The 23,441-nt window shown below is 43.3% G+C and overlaps 1 protein-coding gene across 1 annotated transcript in view; it reads left to right on the top strand.

Annotated features, from left to right (window-relative positions):
- The first annotated feature begins 4,545 nt into the window (after positions 1-4,545).
- chst15 (carbohydrate (N-acetylgalactosamine 4-sulfate 6-O) sulfotransferase 15) overlaps positions 4,546-23,441 on the top strand; it is a 38,876-nt gene continuing 19,980 nt past the window's right edge. Inside the window, exon 1 of the mRNA XM_023830923.2 lies at positions 4,546-4,849. The gene's annotated coding sequence lies outside the window, so the exon portion shown is untranslated. The remainder of the gene's footprint in view (positions 4,850-23,441) is intronic.

The raw sequence follows: 23,441 nt of genomic DNA, 5'->3' as shown, positions 1-23,441 counted from the left end.
CCGTCCAGCAACACTTTGTTGGCGAGAGAGAACCACCTACACCAGTTCAGACGAGAAACCACAGGGGAGCTAGAGGAAAGCAAATAACTCTCCATCAAGCTCGGCGGAAGTTTTAGGAGACAACATGCTAGGAATTACAAAGGACTCCAGTCTATGGTTTTTTTCAATAATCAGGGCACAATTCTCTCACCTTGTGTCATGGAGTGGAGACATTTATCATCCTGACAAGCCGGGCTTTCTTATATTAACGGCTGAGAGTTCATGGGAGTTCATCCACTCCTACGAAGCTTTAAAAGAGACCGCCCTCCTGCCTCTCGCGTCATTTTTCTGATTTGTAACAGGTACTGAACCTCAAGCACGGCTCTGCATGCTCTGGGTGTAAGATGCCTGGGAACGGTGACCCGCTGCTCTGATTTCTTTCAATGCCAGTGCTGTGAAAACCTGCCCATTTGCAGCACTTCACCCCCTGCAACCCCGAGCCAAGCCTGCGACTCAAACACTGGCACCCGCTCAGTCAAAGTGTGTTTTTAAAATACGCTGAACTTTGCAGTGGCGAATAACAGACCCGAGGGGAAAGTAGCTGCCATAGCAAAAATTATATATATATTTATATTTATGATGTTTTAGGTCATTGTAGAAAGCTGAAGCGGAGGACATTAAGATTTAATCAAGCATCCTGGTTCTGGCTATATTTAAACATTAAAGAAACAAAAGAAGGTCTAAAATTAAACCAGAGACACGGCTGAAAGTTCAGACATATGAAGATTTTCCAACCTTGCCAGCTATCGTAGAAATGGCACCCAGACACGCAAATTGTACTAGACTGATGATATATTTGCCTTTCAACACCTAGCTGTTTTTTAAATTAATTACGCTGATGCTGTCTTCAGCTGCTCCATCGCTGATCACTGCCTTTGAGTGCCTTTCTTCCCTTTCCACTGTGTCAGGGACTATTTTATTTTCGTCAAAGTCCAGATTCACAGGTCTGACTGATGTCTGAGGAACAAACTAGTCAGTCATCATAGCCCTACTCAACTATTCCACACTGGTGTCCCATGAACGGACACTGAAAACAATAACCTGCAGAATCAGATAGCCTTAAACAGAAGATTTCTTGGATATGGGATTTTGATAAGCCAAGGCTGTGGCAAAGCAAAACACCATCACTCGGAAGTCATTCTGACATCAACAAATCTGACACCAGCTTGTCAAACCCGCAAAGATTTTTTAAAATGTAAAAATGGGCGAATATTGATTTTTTCATTTGTAATATTGACAATGGGCATCATTACCTTGTCATAAGCCCAAGTATCTTCTGGAAACCAAAGACAAATAAATATCTCTGATAGCTTTAAAAGCTTACTTGTGATTCTATAAAATTCACCCCCCCCCCCCCCACACACACAAGCCTCACTGACCAAGATTAATATCACAATGTCATATTTCTCGTCAGGTATACAAGAACATAAATAGGCATCGGGAATATCTGATGCATGGCCTTTCATATTGCATTTCTCATTTCACACATGTTAATGTAACATTGCAAATTACTAAGTATCTGTTGCCATAATGCCAAAGAACCCAACCAGAACTACAATGGCCCATGTTAAGCTGAAGAACACTGGCTTGCTGCGGATAATCACATAATTGCACCAGATGCGGGTCGTGGATATGTCATCGCCTCAGGCTGTTCTCTCTGTCACCATGATAGGTTCCCCCCTCCACCCCCCCCTGCAATTCAAACAGCTTGAGGGGTCAATAGAATGACAAGATTGCGCTTTGCATCCTTGAGAAAGCACATGCTGTAGATAAACAAATACAACCGCCGGAGTATTTACCAGAAGTCTTTTTCACCAGCATGTGAGATAGAGCAATGCACGATATCATCTGGCAATCACTAAGGCAAAAAGAAGACAGCCATTAAGAAAACATCATCCTTCACTCTAAATGGACTCTAATTAGTCGGAACATCACATCAGTCAGGATACATCAGTTCACACCAGTGTGTTCGCGTTTACGTCGCCGGGAAATTGACATATAGGCCCGTTTTCTTCCCCCGCATACAGTACTGACTGTGAAGACAAGAGCTTCATCACTCATATTCAATCCTACCTGCCTCCTCCTGTATTTTAATCTTTCCCTTTGCTTTTCAGTTACGTACGTTACCAGCATAGTTTGCTATTTTAAACATGGATGCTGCAAAGTAGCCTATTAAAAAGAAGATTACCAGCTGAGTACTTCGATGAACCATCACTTAGACCATTCATGTAATATTTATTAAAAATACAATATACAATACAACAATTCACTTAAAAAGTACAATATAATACATAGTTGTTCCCATTTCAAATCAGAGAATAACAATCATACAAAATCCTTTTCGGCAAGCCTAATCTGTAGCCAGGGTACACACTGCATGAGACAATGTCTACTTCTTGATGCACACAAACTCAACTGGCACTGCACGGGTTACTGTCAATCACCAGTGTCTGAATGTCTTTTACACAGGAAAGACATGTACATTCTACACACACCCACCAGTGCTGGTGTGCATCACCACTCACACCACAAATATAGTGACTTCAGTTTTTCACAGAAACTGAAGATGGCCGATTCTGCAAACACATTTCATGTTAAAGTTTGATTACTGATGTGACCCTGGGTTTAACATCAACCTGTTTGATAATGGATCATAGAAAATGGATATATCTGTAAATTAGACAAATTTACTAAAAACTGAACTCAGAACTCAGAGAAGTCAGAACTCTATTGCCAGTATGTGAACATATTGTAATTGGTTGTGCATGGGTGCAAACAGTTAACACTGAGGCGACTACAGTTAACAGGGCACAGTGCAAGCAGGAATAAAGGACAATAGGGTTTAAGAAAATAATAATAATAAAATAAAATAAGAACAGAGAAACATACATGCAAACGGGTATTTTTCTTTTCAATACCTGGAAGTGCTGAAAAACTATAGATTATGAATAATGAGATCAGGTAATTAAAAAACCAGCTTGGTCACCCAAAGTTATGATTTGTTGCATTTTCATTCTTGGCAATAGCTGCATTGGTCTTTCCAGTTCTATGGTTGGGAAGCAAAACAGATTCGAAGACCTTCTTAAGTAATGGCATTTGGAAGCTACATCACAGCTTAGACAATCCGGCACTTTCCCGCAAACTCAATTTTCAGCTTGTGCCCGGTTTGTAAGATAGATTTAGACTTTTTTGACCTCTTCTGGATTTTCCATCTTTTATTTCTGTCCAAACAGTGAAAAAAATGCAATGAAATAGACCATGTGGAATCAAACAAATAGAACAAAATATTGATTAAAAAGTGAAAAAAGTAATCACGATCCATTGCCATTACCGATTCAGAAATATTTCTTTGGCTTATGAAGATGGAATTGAGTCAAGCAGCATCAATAATGAAACATTTCCCGCCAGAATTAATAATAACTCTGGGGTGAATTTTGTCCTCCAGACCGGGGTGTCCTGTTGAGGCTCCACGGTCTGTGGGTTTTCATTTTGCTCCAGCAATCAGTTGATGGAAGTCGTTGTTTTGACAGATGTTGGCTTTTATGGATATGAATCGAGCGCGGACTGTTAAGTGCGCCGATTAGCAAATTATTCCCATAGACAGTGAAAAGGCAAACGTAAAAACTCAATTCGCAGCGTTTTCAGGTGAGAATATATTATGTTGATAGGACAACTATTAAATTGTTGTGCGCAAAAAAACGAGGCCGTGGCACCTTACATCTGAAAAATGACATTATGTATTGATTAACTGATTTAATCACAGCGAACAATTCAGCAACGGATCGATTGTGGGATCTCTCATATTTGCTCTCAATTATTTTACCATGATGCATATCGCCAAAAACAGTCAATTGTGACGTTTCAAAACTTTTATTCATATAGGCCTAGTCATATATTTCTTAGATTTGTTTTAGATCTGTTTGAAGCTATCCTAAATATATTACAAAACGCATTTTACGTTACTACAACTAGGCCTACTTGGATTTAGACCTACGTCAAATATTCTTTAGCCTGTTGATTTGTACGTATTTTAAATAAAATCAATTTAATTAGTGTGTCACGTGCAATTTGCGCCTAAAAGTGTCAAACTTCTGCCAGTTATGAAACAGAAAGCAACATAAGCACACAACAGACAACAGTAGCTATATTTTCAAAACGTCAAGCAATTACAACGGGCCAGAGTAAATTAAAGTAATCCAGTGGTTTAATCATGCTGTTACTTAAATGGCAATCGTCAAACTTTAAAAAAAAAAAAAAATGTCTACGGTCCAAAATATGTGTCAGCGCCTAAATGACAAATATAAGCGCTTCTTCATTACGCTTTTGTAAATCACTTTAATGGTCTCGTTTTAGGTTGCTCTTCCCTTCAGTAGGATCATTCACCTTTTTCACGTCTGGTAAGTCGTGAAAGATTCAAGGTGACGGGAGACTTAAGTCTGTGTCCGTGATCGGGCTTTTCGTGGCGAGCTGTCCCGTCCCACTACGTCCCGTCCCGTCCCACCCCCACCCATCCCTTTTCCCTCCTCAGGCGCAGTTTAAAATATCACCTCAAGAAAAACCGTGTCGGATCCGTCGCTTTAGCTCCGAGGGAAATGGACTGAGATGGCAAAGCGCCGCTAATAGATCCCAACAGTCTCAAGCCTCTCGCTTTTTATCAGCAGAATAAAGTTACACCACCAGTCGGACTGGCTACACGCTTCCCCGTCTTTTGTTTAAACTGGATGCGGATTAATTGCGATCGGGAAGAAAGTTATTAAAGGTTCCATCAAATCCGATGCTGGGGACTGATGGACAGAACCCATCCTCGGAGGTATGCATTTTATATTTATTAAAACCTTATTCCGACGCGGTTTATCCGTGCCTTTATTTCTGACGTGCTCATGAGGCTGAGTGCGGGGAGGGCTGCCGGCTGCCTTTCGCTGTTCTATTGCAAGTTCAGATCCGACGTATATTGAAAACGCATGATGCTTAATATTCATTCCACGTGTTTCTGCATGAACAGTTAAATGTCACCAAGTAAACCGGCATATTAACCTTAATTTCGTTGCGCGTTTTGTGCGTCTAGCCCGTATAACTGGCTTTGAGAGGCTCGCTGTCTCCGGCGTAGGATGAAGGGCTCAATTATACGTATCTGCAATAACTCCGAAAAATGTTGGATTGACCCGGCGATCTCCCAGCACAGGCATCGTTTTTACAAGGGCCATGGGGAGGGAGAAGTGTGGGCGAAGTACACGTGTGGATTGTTTCGGTGTGGAGGAAGTGTGCTGATCTGAGCCGGGACTTCGGCTTTGTTTGACCGGGATTCTCCGTTTATACTTCCGATTTCGGTTGATGCCGGTGGTCCTCGGTATGTGAAAGAGTTGCGGGTGAATAAATATAGGCTAGTACCGATTTCCCCCTTAATAAAATAATTTCAAAGGGAGTGCGCTCTTACGGAAGTAATTATATAATAGAAATGAATGGGCCCCATTGTCCAGCATTGTGCGACTTGATAAAGCGGTGGGTAGGTGGCCGAGATGATCGGAGCATCACTGTGCTGTCCGCTGGCCTCACCTGTGCGCCGGGCTGGCGTGGGATTGTCAATTTACATGTATGTAAGAGTATTATTGCCTTGTATATAGCCTGTTGATTTTGCAGACAACCCCAACGCTTTTGATGCAGCTAATTTTAGGTTTATAATGGAATAATATAGATTTTCCGTAAGTCTGAAAGCGTGAGTGTCACGCCAGGTGCGCAAGAGCTGATATCTCTGTGCTTCACTCACAGAATAAGCTGTATAACTCTGACGCCTGCGATGGTCGGACTTGAAAGTATCGGGGATTTCTCGCGTAACACCAACACCCCCCGCGATTTCCTGTTCACGGGGGGATTCGTCTAACAGTGCAGGGTTCAAGTTTAATCTTTCCTAAAAAAAACAAAAAAAAACCATCAATTTTGCATGATGTGAAAAGAACTGGAAGGCAAAACAGGAGAAACACACTTAAATTTACGTGCAGGACATTGACATCAAAACGACTTTCCCCCTAGTTTAAATGTGAAATATTATCTTAAGGAATTTCCGGAAGGCAGACAAACTTCACTGAAGGATTTCTCTTCATTAACCCAGGCTGAATAGATGACTTTCATTAGTAATACATTTTACGTGTTGTCTAACGACACATTTAAAATTTATTTTATTTATGTATTTACTTATTTTAGAAGTATGTCCAGTAAGTGATCATTTGGAACAATGAAAATGCAAAATGTCAGGCCCCTGTATTATAGACTGGTGACCATCATGCTGGACCTAATTTGAACGTGCATTTAACGGCTGAATGTCAAGCAGCATTGTTCTGGTATTGCAGGAATCCTTCTCAGAACGTGTGTTGTGAAGCGTTTTCACCTTGCCGGCACACGCCAGAGGTAACGAGGCCAAGGGGGGAATTAAAGCGGGGCAAGTTCAAGGCTGACCTTTCTCTGGTTGCTGTGAATGCTGATTGGCTCCCTGGAGTCGATGTGTTAATCTGCGTATGAGTCGATGCGAACGGTCCTCTGACCCCTGCATACTGTCTGGCTATCCCTATCTTATTCATGCTGCTTCTGACAGACCTTCTTGTGTACTTGTGTTGAAAATTGGCCCCTTAGAATGACACGTCGCCCCTCCCCAGCATCTGGAAGGGTTGGGGGGGGGGGCACACAGAGGAGATTCAGTGAAAGGTTAAAATAATTATGCAGTAGAACCACTGGATAATGGCTCCAATTTAGACCCGCTATAAGCGGGCTCTTCCGTCTCCCGCCGCCCCTCGCATGGTGAGTCTTCCACGCTATACTGCTTTTCTTTGCTCCGATAATGCTTCTATCCAAAGCCGCTTACAATTTATTTATTTCTCAGCTGTTTTGTTATTCTGCTGGATTTTCAGGGTAAGTGCTTGGCTGTACAGCAGGGGCCCGCAGGACTTGAAACTGAAAAGTTCAGGCAGCGAGTTCACCAGCTGAACTACTCACCAATGTCCCCGCTGGCCCTGCGCTTTACGTCGGTGGTGCGTCAGTTCTTCTTTAGTTTATACCCGTCTCCTTAATTAGTAGAATTCTTAATAATGCTTGGTGCTGTCAGGAAACGGGTGATGTAACTGAGGAGGCCTCCCCCTGGTCTTAGCCCCTCAGAAACAGGCAGGTGGGCACCGTAGAGGTCATATCTGAGGCATGGGATTAGCCAATCAGGTGTGGCTCGTAAGGACCGCCCCCAATACTCAAAGCAATGAGTGGCCACCCAGTTCCTGATTTGTTTATAACAGGGATCTCCGACTCCGGTCCTGGAGAACTACTGTCCAGTAGGCTTTCTATTCTACCTGGCTTCCGATGAGCCACACCTGTTCCTGGTATTTACCCAAGAGCAGGGGCCTGTACTATGAAGCGGGGTTACCGGCTTATCGGGGTAACTTGTCGGAATTAAGGTAGTCTGGGCAAAATGTTAGTGAACGAATATATAGTCCATTTAAACTGTGGTACCTTAAATCCGACAAGTTACCCCGATAAGCCAGTAACCCCACTTCGTAGTACAGGCCACAGGTGTGGCTCATCAGAAGCCAGGTAGGATTGAAAACCTACTGGACAGTAGTTCTCCAGGACTGGAGTTGCAGAGCCCTGCTTTAGAAGGTTTAGCAGGTGAATGAAACACAGCAGCCGTCCTCCCCGACCTGGCACCTTCTTACCCTCCCTCCCTCCCTCTCTTCTCCTATCACTTCCTCCACGTCTCCTAGTCATAATAAAGCAGGACACTTTTGGAAAATAAATGACTATACGCTAGATCATTATGCAACGGAACAATGTGGCCTGAGCTGTATTATAGAGCGTGCTGTTTCTGAGTGCGAAGGCTAGAGTGGCAAGATGGATTTCTAAATGACAATTTGCCATTTTACGCTTTCCATCTGTTATTGATCCTTTTGTATGCGGTTCCTCCGTCGTTCAGACTGTATCAGCATTAACTCATTTTTCTTCCTCGTGTGGCTGCGTACTTTTATACTCGTCAGCCGCAGGAGACGTTAAGCTGGATTGTGAGAGGGGGCACCTTGGGATGGCCATTTTTTAGAGGGAGTCCTTATTTTAGTTTCACTGGTTCCGAAGGAGCGGGGGCTAAGGGAGATTTGTTGAGCGGTTGTGCTCACCTTTGCAAAGGGATGCCCTTCCAGAAATTTCCACAGAAGCAAACTGGACCACAGAGTACGAAAACACCGCACACCTGCTCATCAGGAGCAGAGAACTTGGCGATTCTCTTACAGCAGTTTAATATGCTTGTTGTTATTGCTAAATAGAACATTCACTGTATGTTCAAAAGCATGTGGGCACCCATGTTAGTTGTAGAATTTAAGCAATTAAGCCACACTTATTAATTAAAGACACATTCACGCAGTTTCCTGCAGCAAACATTAGCGGCAAAGTTGGGGGGTTGCACAGAAGAGGTTAGAGACTTTCCAATTCGCATCATCACAGGAGGCCATCTTTCCAACAAGTCAGTTCGTCACATTTCTGCACTGCTAGAGCTGCCCCGGTCAGCCGCAACTGATGTGATTGTGAAGGTCAAAACGTCTGGGAGCAGGTTCAGCTGTACAATGCTTGGCCACACAGGCTCACAGAAAAGGACCTGATCACCCAACGTCAACATCCAACCTGAATGGCAGCAAATCCCACCAGCAATGTCCCAATATCTAATGGAAAGCCTTCCCAGAAGAAAAGAGGCTATTACAGCAACCGTGGGCCGATTAATTTAACATTAAGACCCTTGGTTTCAGAATGAGATGTTGAACAAGCTGGTGTCCATGTACTTTTGGCCATGTAGTGTAATCCTACAGCATGTTTTTTTGTTGAAAGTTTGGCAACCATTAATATTTGACTTCCTGTCAAGGTTAAGACGTTTCTTTGAAAGTCGGGCTTTCAATCGGTTCGTTTTGTAGTGTAACATTAAATAAAATTACTAATTTAGTTTTTTGTGTGCATCGAGTGAGTCTTGTGAGAAATAGTTAAAAAGGGGAAATTTGTTTTGGAGCTTGTTTTTGTTCCTGATGTAGTGCTTTGGGTTTTAGTTTATAGGAAAGAGGAAAACAATTAGGCAAAAAACAGGAGGAGAGCCTGACGTTTCACCCCGGGTTCATGTACTGACCCGTACGTGGCCGTTAACACTCAGGGTCCCTCCTGGGATCACGGTCTGTGGTCTGAGTTTACAGACATCTGCTGACAGACAGCTTCCCAATAAGGGCTCTTTACTGCTATCCGTCTCACTTCCCGGTCGGAGGTATTAATAATTAAAGGAACTTCGGATTTTCTTTAAAGTCATTCTTTTGCTCGCTGAAGTGACCTCAAAACCAAGAAACGAAATCTGCACGCGCATGGATGAAATGCTCATTGTGATCCACTCCATGGTATGGAAATAATGACATGTATGGTTATGGCTCCTGTTTTGTTTCCAGTTGTGCTTGTGGGGTTGTTCCCAATTAGTTTCTGCCTGACCTCTAAAAATCTTTTGAGAAATGCAATAGCAACACTGGTTATCCAGTGCAAAGCACTTTAGGCCACTCTGTTACCACACTGTTATGCTGGAACGGGCTGCCAAACTCTGTCTTCACTGCCCCCAGTCTGCCTTTCCAGTAAACATTGCACGGCCCGCTTTTCCTCGGAATGGCCTTGGGAGGCAGTGGGGGTGGTTGCGGGGGGGGGGGGGGGGGCTGTAGCTGGTTGCCAAGGTCCTCTCCAGGGTCAGCCTTGTGTTTTGCAACCCGCAAGCTTGGAGATTACTCACGCCCATCCAGAAGGGTTCCTAACCCCGAGTACAATCCCTCCCCCCCCCCACGCATTGAGACACTGTCCATGAGTCTGAGACTCTTGTCCAACCCGCAAGTTCCAGTGACCCTTTACGATCCCTGGCTTTCAATTACAACATCTTCGTGACCTATTTTGGTGCGCCTGCGTTTGAGTGCAGAGGCTCTCAGCATGATGCAAACTGTATCGATTTCGCCCCAATGCCAGTCGTAGATGCGCATAATGCAGTGCCTATCGGATCGGCAGTTTACTACGTCTTCAAGAAGTGGACTTGCCTCATTTTTCTTGCTTTTGTACTAGTGTCCCTAATTCCTGAAACACGCTACAAGGAATCAGCTCCGTTGGCCTTTGCTATGGCACCTCCGGCACCGTCAAGGTCCCCATCAGGCTACGTTTTAGCTGGCAGCCGGTAGACCCTCGGGAGGGCGCAAACGGACCTGGCCTGGATGTCCCGATCCTGGGGTTGCCGCTTCCCTGCATGGAGAGAAAAATCCATAGCAAAACAAGCTCTCCAGGGGGCTTAGCCATCCGTCATCACGGCATATCTCTGGAGTACCATTTCCATCAGCCATTATACGGGACCTGTGATAAGATTTGTGCTGTGTGTAGAGAGACTGCGCGTGCCAAGCTTACAGTTTACTATCAGTGAAGACCTCGGGAACATGTTTCTTCCACTAGTGCAACGCTCAGAACACAGAAATGGCAATATATTTTAAAAAATACTACACAGTCCACAAACAGGGGACTCACTATTTAAGTAAACAATTGCCAGTTAATAAGGTGTATTAGAAGAATTGTTGAGAAGACGCCCTTTAATTTCATTATGTGTATAATAAATTGACATATTTATGCACAACTTCCGAATTTCTCTTTTGAAGGACCACAGAAGTCATTGACCACTGATGTAATATATGCTGATGAGATTTCTCTGGATTCTTTGCTAATGAAGATGATTGAGAAGCACATCTCCTGTGCCTTGGTTGCTCAATGACGTCAATGGAACAATTGAGAAGTGGTAGCTAGGCATATGTTCTGCCGGCCGTCTTTGTGTCCGTACGTCTGGGTGTGTATGTCTCTGTGTTAGGGGGTCCTTACATCGGTACCCGTGTCTAGTCAGTAATCTGGCAATTCTAAGCCCCCTGCCCCCCAAAATTTCGTTATCCAAAGCTCAACCAGTTTCATTTCCTAGAATTGCAAACCGTAGGCAACTTTCCTGATGGCCGTGGAATGGATTCACTCTACGTGGAAACTGGCTGCTTCAGTAACAGAGGGGAGTCTCAGGTCAACTGGTAACAGAAAGTTAACGCTCTGTGGATTCGTATATATACACTCCAGTTAATTTCCGCTATCTGTTCCACACACGTGTCTCACATGGACACCGCAAGCTGTTGTGACCCTCAGTTGGGATGGAAAGATGAATGAATCTGTAAACGCATGGAAACCACTGTTGCCATCAAAAAGCCCCCTGGAAGATTGCATGTGGCGCAGAACTGCGCTGGGCCGCGGTTGCAAATGGAACATGGGCGTCAGAGATGGTGCCGATGCCTGCTGCCGGCCGCCTTGTGCGCTGAGGTCTGGTTCCTGGTCGCCGGCCAACCTCACCTGCCTGCCTTGTTGGTTGATTGAGCGGCGTTTGACCAAGCTGAAGGACACTGAAGGCGAGGTCTTCTTTGAAGGTCTTGCTTTTGATCTACTCCTAGCTCAGACTGAGGCAACAATCCAATTGAAATCTGCAGTGATACAACACATGAAAAAGAAATAGTTTTTTTTTTTTCTCAGGATTTTCAAAATTAAAGGTAGATTAGAGGTACTTCATTAATTACCTGGGGAAGTAGGGAATTTCCCACATACACCCTCTTGATGTCCTTTCACTAGGCTGAGAAATGGGATGCATGTAATTAGTAAGAAGGAAATTGTAGTGACTAAATAGTAAAGACACAGTAATTACTCTGTAAACTGTGATTTTTAAGCATCTTCCTTAACAGCACTGGGACTCTTGGTTACATTCTCATAATTGCTGTGTCAACCACAGTGTTTGCTTTTGCCTTTTTATGCACATTTGCATAAACTGTAACTCTCTTCATTTTTTCGGGCGTTTCCCTCCCTCAGCAAAGGTCTCCACCCGACGGCCAGTTAGTCGTCACCTGAGCCTCAATGCTGCGTCGTTTCACTGTTTTCTGACAAACGGCAAACCTCGGAGTATCCCTCGGCTGCCGACGTTCTCCGTTTCATCTCGCCTTTTGGAACTTTCCACCAATCTAAGCAATCTATGTGCAGACGTTGATTATGAGCTGCCATGTATTCCGGCCCGGCATCCCCCGCAGTGGGCGCAGAAAGGTCATTCTGCGGTTTTGGTGGTGGGGGGGGGGGGGGGGGGGGTTGGGTGGGGGTTAGTACTGGAAGTGGTTGTTGGTTAAGCTGTCATCCGGAGACATTCGACTGATATGTTGAGATCCTCTCGTGATTTTTCTTTCTTTTAGGCCAACTTTGTATGCCGTAGATCAGTCTGCCCTTCAGAGCACTTGACAGATCTAAATCCCATTAATTGACCACAAATGTGCCTGAAATCTTTACCACTGAACACTCTGCTTCGAGCTCCTTTAATATTATTCTTTGTCTGTGCTGTGTTTTTTTAATCCATCAAAGGTCGCCTGGCGAACCCCTGTCTTGATTGTGAACTAACATTAACTTTTATTTAATCTAGTTAAGCAGGGGCCTCCTGAAACAGCGAGTGGGGAAGAGGCATTAATCTGGTCCAGTGCCCTATTGGCAAGCGGCTGCAGAAAAACATGCCCTGCTTTTCAAAGCTGAATTAGTGAGTAACTGGCAAGATCAAATGAAACCTGACAGGAGGACTTAGACCTACAACAATTAACAGGAGCTCTTGTGCTCGTTGTTGCCTCTGATCATGAAGCTAATGGTTATTGTCCCTAATGGCCGATGTGTGTCGAGGTGGGTAATTAGGTCTATTCTGTGGGGGAATTAAGGGGAGTTTCCCATAGCATAAGGTTCTTTGAGGATTACAAAACCATAAAACAAATAAATTTCAACCTTTCTCAGTAACCAGTGACACCTGCGTCGCAGGGATAGAGGGACTGTATGATATAACATACGGGCAAAAGCTTGTGGAAACCCCAATTAATCAGAGTATTTGTCTAATTAAGCCACACCCATTGCTGACACAGGTGAATAATTAAGCACACAGTCACATGATCAGCAGCAGAGTGGGTGGTTTACTGGAGACGTTAGTGACTTTCCACTTAGAACCATCGTAGGACGCCGTCATGGGACACCTCATCTTTCCAACAAGTCAGTTCTCCACATTTCTGTCCTGCTAGAGCTGCCCCGGTCAGTCACAAGTGATGTGAAGGTCAAAGTGACCGGGACCAGGATCAGCTGCACAGTGGTCAGCCACACAAGCTCCCAGGAAGGGACCTGATCACCCAACGTTAACACCCAACCTGAATGGCAGCAAATCCCACCAGCGATGTCCCAATATCTAATGGAAAGCCTTCCCAGAAGAGAAGAGGCTATTACAGCAACTGTGGACTGATTAACTTCATATTAATACTCTTGGTTTCGGAATTAGATGTTAGAAAGCTTGGTGTCCATGTACTTTTGGCCATATACTGTAGTGTAGCTTGGCCAAGGAGACGAATCTGCAGGCTGCCTCTGAGTAGAGAGATGGAGATTCTGAGAACTTCTGAAGATAAAACCTGAAGAAGCATCTCACTTTGCTGTGCCGGTCAGGCAATCGAGCGCTGGCGTCCCCAGCAGGCCACCGACCATAGGAGCACACGTCCCCTCCAGCAGTGAAAATCGGATGCCGAATTTGGGAGGTGATTTTGGTGGGTTTGTCTGTGTGCGTCGAAGCTTGGGCCGTTGGTCTTTTTTATGGAGCGTGTAAAATCAACTGGCTGTCATTTTTCTTTTCTTTTTTTGTTCTCCTCTTTCTCTCGTTTCCTGTGGATTGGTTCCACAACAAAAGATGAAGACGGCTGACTGAAAGCATTGTTTTATTAGCGGCAAAGCACTTTAATCACTGGAGAGGGTCGTTAATTTGCTGAGAAGCAGGAGGGAACAAAAATAAGTGTGACAAATTACAATCAGCTTCTCGCTGTATTTATGTTCCTTTCATTTGAAAAATTAATTCCTCCACGGTTCAACAGTATCTATACACTATACAGATATTAATAAAAAATATTTTTCATCATAGTGGAATTCTGTAATGGAATAAACTCAAACTTATACAGGTATTTGTTTTTAAAACATCACAGACATCATTTGTTAGAAAATTAACAAGAACATAAAGATTATTATTCTGTTAATAAACTTTCTCACTACTTTTAATTGTCTGTTGGACCCGAGAGGATTTTCTGTATGTGGCAGATTTCTGTCCCGACCGTGTTCTACAACCAATGAAATCTCTCCAATGAAGAACATAAAAAAATGTATCTGGAAAGCAACGGGAAGAGTTGAGAGAAATATGATTTAATTTGCCGTGAATCCTCTGTTTTTCCACAGAGCTATAACACTACAGTGGCCTTTTGTGTGTTAATATTTAAAGGCGGAATCCGGAATGCTCTGCTTGGGTTCTTCTGGGAATTCCACAGAAAATGACTTTTTTCATCACTTTCCTGTAAGTTTGTCTGTCTGTCTGGAAATGCATTCCACTCAACTTACGGGGCAGCGACTCATTAAAGATCATGCCAGTGTTTGTATTCCTGTGGTTTTAGGTTTTATTTGTGCCTCTTGACTTTCTCGAATGTCTTTTTGCGAGCAAAGCTCTGAAGTTACCTTTGCTTGGTATTCTGCGTCTTGGCACATCTTCCGCTTTACTTAGAATATCTCAGACCTGTTTCTTGGCTGTAGGAATTCTCGAGAAAAAACACGTCCAGACTTTGGTTTAAGCGAAGTGTAATCTTCAACTGTGGAAGAGAATTAATGCCTCACCAATTAACTCTCCCCAAGCAGCCGTCTATTTTGAATCAGCTGTTTAAATACAATCAGCTCTGCCTAGCATAGAACTCAGTGATTTAAACTGATTTGATTTAAAGTTGTCAGGATAAAGGTTCTAGAGATGTGCTACCGTCAGAATAATGTGTTGAAGACTCTTTGAAAAAAAGTTTTCTGATGCTGCTTGGATCATTCTGGAATGGGTTACAAAGTTATTTCTAAGGATCCTAGGGCTCCAGGAAACCACAGTCAGCCTCATATTTTGGGAAAAGCAGTGAATCATTGCACAAGTTCCTATCCTGCAAAAATCTTTGTAAGATGAATAAATAATGAATCTTAGGAACTCAAAAAGAAACCTATAGCAGCGAAGATGTTTGGACCTTTTTGGTCAACTTGGGCTCCACTATCTTCGGCAGTAATGAAATCTTGTGTTCTATAAGAACTTTAATAATGGTTATTAATGCTTCATTGATCCCCTTGCAGAAACCTCCATAGGTGACAACAAGCTGGCTGTTAAGGGCAGCCTCCTGTAGTGGCATTCCAGGAGCTGTGGGTTAAGAACATAGCTCAAGGGCTCTCAAACATGCTGAGGCTGGGCTTGAACCAATGACCTTCTGATCACAACCACAGAGGCTTGACCCACTGAGCCACACACTGTCATTTTTTTGTAGGAGCTTTGAATTCAGCAGAACAATGAGCCAGTAGCAGATCTATAAAGGTGAAGAAGTTTTGGATAGATCCATTTAAAGTCCACACCTGCCTTGGCAAGACCTGAAATGAGCTGATAAACTCCTGAAAGTGAAGTCAAAGCTTTTCTGCATGGGGGGCAGAGTCCTTAATGTTGCTGTGAGACATTGATCCATAACTGTAAGAAGCATTTAGCAAGAGCCATTGCCGTTATATATGTAATGTAGATGGTTGTGTGTGAATGTATATTTACATTTTTTTTTTACAAAATGGGTATCCATTGGGTATTTGTCTCTTTTAAAAGAAAAATTATAGCATGAAAAATTGTGTTATTGGTTCACTGATTTTCTCTTGTATCTAATCAGCAGCCGAAGGTCTGATTATGTACGTCTTATCATGCAGAAAATCAGACTGGTGAATATTTTCCTCTGTCCATTTGAGGAGAGTACCCTTCCTGAAGCCGTCAGCGTCTTCTCCTGAGGTGAAAGGTCGATTCTCCGGCTGGCTCCGTAAGGAAGAACCCCAGGTTTCCGGGCTGTGTGTTGCTTTCCCAGTAGGCTGTGGGCAGAATCTGCGCAGTGCTGCTTATGGATCGGCCGTCACGTCCAGAGTTATTTGTATGTCGTCCGTAAAGCCGAGCGACTCATGGAGAGCTGGAGATATGCAGGGTTTAAATGGAGAAGATGGATGTGCTGTCACTGTCATAGCTACTGGCTCAACCTCCATTTGTTATGACTTGGCCCAGCTGATTCAGTGGTGATTAAATTGCCCCTGGAACCATCTACTTTCTCGGCTGCAAAAGAAAGAATGAATTATGGTGATTTATTCTCAATAGAGCGACTGTCACATTCTGCAGTCTGAAGGCTGCTTTTGGAGTGAGTGCTTATTCGAGACGTCCAAAAGAAGATTATTAGCGGGCAAATACAAATTTTCAGAGTGGGGTTTACCTATTAATTTGCTTTGATTTTGCTGTCCTCGTTCCTTCTTGGCTTTAAACACAAACGGTTCCTTTTTCCCTTGGCTCCGTCAATGTTCTCCGTGTATAATTCCCGAAGCATGAGCTGGATTGAACATGATGGCTGGAATCGGACACCGACTTTGGCTTAAAGGAAGGAAGTGTCACAACCCAGACAAAATACCTGGGCAGACATTCTAAATTCCTATGACCTCCCATGTTTACTGTTCTACCTGCTCAGTGCCGTTTAGCTAACAGAAAATCAGCTGCGGCTAAACAGAATCGTTAGGATCCCATTACATCCCGATACCATTTCAGTTAGCAACATTGAATGAACCATCAAATCAGCCTCTGTTGTCTGGGTTACATGAAGAGTGGCCAGTTTTGAAAGGAGCTTCTGGATGCTGTATGCAACCATTTTGGTTCACTTGGCTGGGAAAGCCTTTGCTAGCTTGCTGTTCCTGCTATCAGCCGGAAGATAACGTGGCGTTGTGCCTGTCCTTCCGGCCTCGTGTTTTCATTTGGTATCATTGTGTTCCCAGAGATGTTTTCATATCTTTTTGCATTCATAAACAAAGTAAAGCAGCTGCTTATTGCTTCTCAGAAACGAATCTTGGATTTCAAGATGGCTATAAATCTGACCATTTTCCACTTGGACGTTTGTTTTCCGTTGCCTATGGAGCCGTAATGTGCTGCATACTTTGTGACATCACTGGGCCATTTATCAAGGCTTTAGGATGCCAATTTTAATTCTGATCGCAAAATGTCACTTAGACGCGTGCTTGCCACAGTGTCGATCCTTTGATCAATGGTGTGTTTTAGAGCATCCGTGTATGTAATATTATTTCACGTTATCGATTATGGATGCTTTGTACCATCCGTATTAAATGTCACGTCCGCATCAACCTAGGCGTCAATCCCGCCACACCCAGTCAGTTTCCACTTTGCCTCACACCTGTAGCTCATCTGCCTGATTAATTAGCATTGTATATTAAGCCCTGGTTTTCAGTTACCTAGTTGTGAAGTATTGAGTGTTCCACTACACTGGCTGTTTGTGTCATTGTCTCGTTTCTCCTTATGAATCCAGCTGGCTTTCCCAGTTTCTCTAACTGTCCGTCTTGTGATTTTCAGCACACTGCCCCTATCGCCCTCGTGAATTTCTGCCTGTGTTTGGACTATGGATTTGGATCGCAGTTTATATTTGTTTTCATTTTCTTCTACCTGCTTTTCGACCCCCTTGCCAGTTTGTGGACGGCATTGCTGGAAATGAGCTTGTTCCCACACTTGATCCTCGCCCCTTTGAGTTATTGCTTTGGAAAAATCGGGATGAAAAATATTTCACGCGGGCGTGCCAATATCTGTTAAAGCCTCCGCTTCTACTCTGAACTGGGAGTAGAAAAAAACGCACAGAAGCCGCAGTGTGCTAGTGCTTTAAATAAATCACTCCCACAAAACGAAAAACATAACAAAGCCAAAATTCTTTCATACACTTGTCAAAATTGTTTCCCCTTCTCTTTTTTCCCATTAATTAATCCCTGGATGTAAATATACTTTTTTGGGCCAGATTCAGCCGCAGAACAGTGTGTTCCGGGACGTTCTTCTGGAAACTGTAAATAGACAGAGTAGAGTAATTTTGCACTGCGTTCTTCAGCCTGGGTGGATATCAAGCCAGATAACAGATTAAGGATGGGGTGTTTTCCTCCAATTCAGCTGCTTATGGGAAGGGGGGGCTGACCTGCCTGTGAAACAAGTGAAGAAAGATATTGAGAGGGAGGCCAAGCACTTTGGACCCATCAATGAAGCGGCCCTGTGGTGGGTTCCAGGCTACCTCACGACCCTGGACGGATGGATGGATGGATGGATGGAACCCATCTTTTTGCCTGCCCTTGTAGGAATGATGACGTTTTACTGAAAAGTTCTATGAGACGAGAAGATACTGGAGAAGATAGTACGACCTTCCCCTACCCTGAATCCTTTGTGAGCCGTCCTCTTCGAATTCAGACAGCTTTTAAGTGTGGTTCAGAGACTGAGATGACATTTGTAAAATGTCATTTTAGAGGTCGCTGAAACATTTCCTTGTGCTTTTTGCCTTACGTGCAGTTTGAGTCAGTGTCTTTTGGGCTGTATGTAGACTCCAGGAAGAGTCAAACAAGTTCTTGGCTAAAATACACTGGTAACCTGACATCCTGTCCAGGGGTTACCCATGCCTTGTGCCCTATGCTGCCTGGGAAAGGCTCTGGACTCCTGTGGCCCTTCTCAGCATAATTTGCTTAAAGATGGATGGATGGATGGATGGATTATCCTGGTAATTAGTACTGAGCTGTATTTTCAAGATCCAGTTCCAATATGTTACAGTCATGACCCCAGATCAATCTTGGCCACTAAGGGCCAGTGTATATGCAGCTTTATGGAATGACATTTAGGTCATTTAGGTTCTGTTCAAATCCGGGCGTGAAGACTCTTCGTTCAATCAGTCCTCTGACTGATAATCTAAGTAGGGAGTTGCACCGAAAATCCACATACACAGCAGCCCTTTCTGGGTAAGATTACCCACTGCAGCTCTAGATAAAGTTAACCTGAGTTAACATAGTCAGGGGAGCAGAATATCATAATCATTTCATTCAGTCAGATTTAAAAGTGAAACTATCTTTCACACAGATGATTGTAATGAATTCTAAACTCCACTGCATTCTTGTCAGTGCCCTCTGGTTCTGTTACACCCCAGTCCACTGGACTCCTCCGCTGTTATATAGGCCTTTAACATCAGTCTATCCAAGGTTTTATGGGAAGCTTTTTTTTGTTGCTGGAACAATTGAGTATTTTGTTAAAGGGGCCAAACGTAGGTCCTTTCAAGAGACATTAATCAGCTACCATTCAGTAACAAATCTGTACCGTTATGCACGATACCACCCTTGTTACTGGTATTAAACTTCTTGTTGCTTTGTCCAAAGACACTTTGATCACTTACATCCAACCCTGTTTAGACAGCTGGCCAGTTTACTAAATAGTCTGTGTAATATGGCACATTTTATGGTCTATTGGCATATTATGGTCTTTTTGGTTCCTAATACATTAGCGTGCCGTGCTATCTTATCGTATTCAGAAACAACACCCACAGCCGCCCCTGGTTTCTGTTTGAACTGCGTTTGAGCCGCGCTGACCGGTGGAATTTGCACACGTGGACATTTCCGGTTTCTCGGAGTCCTCTCCAGCCCGTGGTAGCGAGAGCTGGAAGCTGCGCTGCCGATGTACTGTATGCAGTGTCGCTAGGAGCAAGAATGCGGTCAGAATGGTTTTGAAAGACCTTTGATCTAGTCTGGTAGAAGGTTGAGCAGTGAATATAAATGTTGGGAAGCCGATTAAAAAATGCAGTAGGAGATAAAAGGAAAAACTGGAGAGAATGAGTAGGACGGGAACATGACAGAGAAGAGTTTCCCGTGACCAGCTTTTAACTTCTCATTGACGACATTATGGTAGTTTCACCGTGAAGCGATACAGACTTCATGCTAGCTGTCCTTTGACAGTCTTGTGTTACACACAAATCTGTTACCCAAAGGTTTTATTTTTTTTACCCGCAGAAAAAAGATGAAGAGAAAAGCCTCTGTTTGGGGTGTTTCTTGGATATTAGGTCTTTGAAAGGCTACGAGCTATTAGAGATCTCACTGGAGGCTGCCATTTTCTCCTCGCGATGATGCCTTATTGTTGGAGTGTTGGGGGGTTGGGTTGGGTGGGGTTGGGTAGGGTTGGGGGTTGGGTTGGGTGGGGTTGGGTTGGGCAGGAGGCATGGGGCCAAAAGCAGTATGTTTTCTCTTTAAGAATCAACTGTCGACTGAAATTACACTGACAATCATCTCCCATGAATTATGTATAAAGATACACCATTGTGGGTATTTTTAGTTAGTCACAACGGGTGCGTCCGCAATTGGGTGCATGTACGGTATGTAGCAAGCAAAATATAGTATGCGGTGTGAGCAGTATGTCTGAATACTCTGTGATGAGACAATAGGCGAAGGGAACATGGACAATATACTACATTCTGCTATTTCACAAGGCAGCTGGAGCAGCAAAGATTGTTGCGTGCTCAGAAAATTTTGTGGAAATGGCAGAAGAAGTGGAATCTCTGTACTAATTTAAGTAGAAAAAAATACCCAGTTACATAAGTTGACTTGAATACGTTTATAAAGTATTTTTTTTAACTTTCATGGAGGTCAAGCTATATCGCTGGTAAATATATACATACTCTTGTCTTGCATGCTTACAGTACATACTGAATTACTGGTTTAGTAGTAGGCTTTGGACAAAATTCAGTGTCTATTGTGTACTGTAGGTAGGCAATTCTGGACGCACTCAATGTTTATGTGAGAAGCACTGGTGGGTACAGGGACCATCAACCTGTCTGTATACGGACAAACATGTCTATGGAAAAATGTTTTGATTGAGGAAAAAAAAACATAGAAGAGCTGATTCATATTAACGATATACCGACTCATCGTCATATAAAACTGAAATTATAAGAATTTTCAGTTAGTTCGATAGCACACATCAGCCAGTCACATCCCAGAAACGAACGCAATTCCCACCAATTATATGACGGACAATCCACGCTCAGCATATGCACAGCAAGGTTGACTGAGTTAGTGGAGCATGTCACATACTACTGTTTTGGTAATATAGTGGAAGAGAGGAACACTCCGTCAGCGGAAACTTCAAGAGTTGGTGATGAAAGCGACAGCTTGGCAGCCACAATGGCTTTTTAAAAAGGAGATATTTTGGATAAACAAGGTACAGTAAGGTGTTGGTAGTGGGGTTTTAACTGTTTAAGGTCCGACATGTACCAGACTCGTGCTTGTGTACTGTAAACTATGCCAAATCCTTGCCAACTAAAACTGGAAATACTACTACTGTAACTTATTTAACTAACTGAATCATTGTTATCCAATAAAACAATGAGAATGCAGGTGTTTACAGTCACAAACACCAGCCATTAGGATTTCTGCTTTCAGTCTGAAGATATACGGGAAAAATTGCATTCTGTATTGGTTAAAAATGCGACACGGCATTTAATCTTATGGGATGGGTGGGAACTCTATCAGCAATCAGCAGTGTCAAAGCCATTCCCTGTAACGAACAGCAAGGCAGTCAGAGGAGACGCATAACAGCAGACTGTACTGTTGGTGTTTTCTAGTGTTACCACCAAAAAGTTGATTTACTTACTAAAATTAGATTTCAGATCCCAGTTCATTCAATCTGTCTCCTCTGTTCATGTCCTGAATCTGTTATTGGGCAATTCTAGGGCAATTTAAGGAAAAATGGCACATTGGAGTAAAGATGGCTTGAATTGACTTGCATTGACTTGAGTTTACATTTGGAACCGGGACCAATGAAAACAAGTCAGTTTGGGCATATCTCAATATTGTAGCTGTCCGTCACATACAAATTACTGTATGCATACTGTATTACAAGTTAGACATGGACAGTGGGTCATGTTACACTAAGTGATACAGCCCCTAATGTCCTACTACATAAGTTTTAGGTATCTCTCTATCAGTATTTATTGTCTAATCACTGTTTTTTATTTACTGTGGACATAAATGCGATCAGTCATGATCAGGCGTAACTCGACATAAGACTGTATATTGTGATAATTCTGATATGAAAAAAAAAAATTGTGATGACGTATTTTGTACTATGTAGGTTACATTTTTAAATACCAAGTACGTGGTAAAAATTGCATTTTGATCAAAATGTCCTCCACAATTTGTTGGGGTGTTGACCCCTGGGTGGGCGGGAAATGCTGCTTTCTGGACTTGCCCACCAAACCAATTACCGGAGAGATGGTGGCAGTCACCCTGAGTACTTCCACAACGTGCTGTTTGCTGCACCTGCAGCTTAAAGTCTACTGGTATAAGTCTCTTGTGGATCAACGACAGAAACAACAGTCTGAGGTCCAAGCAAAGCCTTTAGATTTCTCAATTTGATGCCGTTGTGGTATTTTCACGTACCTGCTTACCTTCATATCCTGCATTATGAACCATCTGGCGGCCAACAGAATCTACCGTCTACCTTTCACACTAATAAATCACCAGTGCAGGCATCAGCAGTGTGGTGACAACGGCTGTCACCCTTAAAAGTTCAGCACCTCGCGTAAATTATGCAGCACGTGCTCGATGGCTCAAATAAGTGGTCTTTTGTGGCCGGGGAGTCCTTGGGGGGGAGGGGTATTTGGTTTAAAAACGTCACAGTCGTTTTAACCACTGTGGAAATTGCATGCAAGCTTCTCTGCCACAAGAGTAATCTGACATTTGGTTTTGACAGCCCTTTAAATCTAATTACATCTGACAGCGTGTGTTTTTCTCTGAGCCAAGTGCACACTGGGAGCGTGAGGGTCCATCAGCTTTTCTGCTCTTAAGTTATCCTCAATCCTTGACCCTGCTCACCCCAAACTCCGCAAGCGTCCGGCCCCTAAAACAAATGAATAACAATAAGTCTTCCCAAATTGAGAGAGGCCACGGTGAGCAGGAATGTTGACGAGCCCCATTATTCCTGAGGATTTGTGGAAGAAGAAAACCGGATCTTGTAATAGCGGTAATGTTAGCCCTATTCAAGACACATAAAAAAGAATCACAGGAACAAAATCTTAGACTCGGAGTTTGTATACAATTTATCAGTAGAAACAACACCGATTTAGTGAGCAGTACCTGCTTCCGGCAAAAGGGGTTTTAAGGACTTAAGCTGGAAAGAGCTGGCGAAGGAGCTATAGCCAACGGAAACCGGCACTCAGATATTAAGATAAAAAATTACAGTTAAGAGTCCAGGAAGACGCTGAGACATACTGAGATCTAAAAGGTAGAGGAAACGAAGTTTATTTGGATTTGCCTCCTGAAAAAAAAAAGAAACATGGCTATTTATAGTTTCAGTTGATTAATAATTAATCGAAAAGCATTTTTTTAATGCAGTTGTTTATTATCAGGCAGCTTTGCCACGTTTAAGAATAAGAGAATAAGCCGTTGGA

The sequence above is a fragment of the Paramormyrops kingsleyae genome, chromosome 20 (assembly GCF_048594095.1).
Source record: "Paramormyrops kingsleyae isolate MSU_618 chromosome 20, PKINGS_0.4, whole genome shotgun sequence".
Classification (NCBI taxonomy): Eukaryota; Metazoa; Chordata; class Actinopteri; order Osteoglossiformes; family Mormyridae; genus Paramormyrops; species Paramormyrops kingsleyae.
Note: the sequence above shows the minus strand (reverse complement) of the source record. Positions and strands in the feature narration are given on the sequence as shown.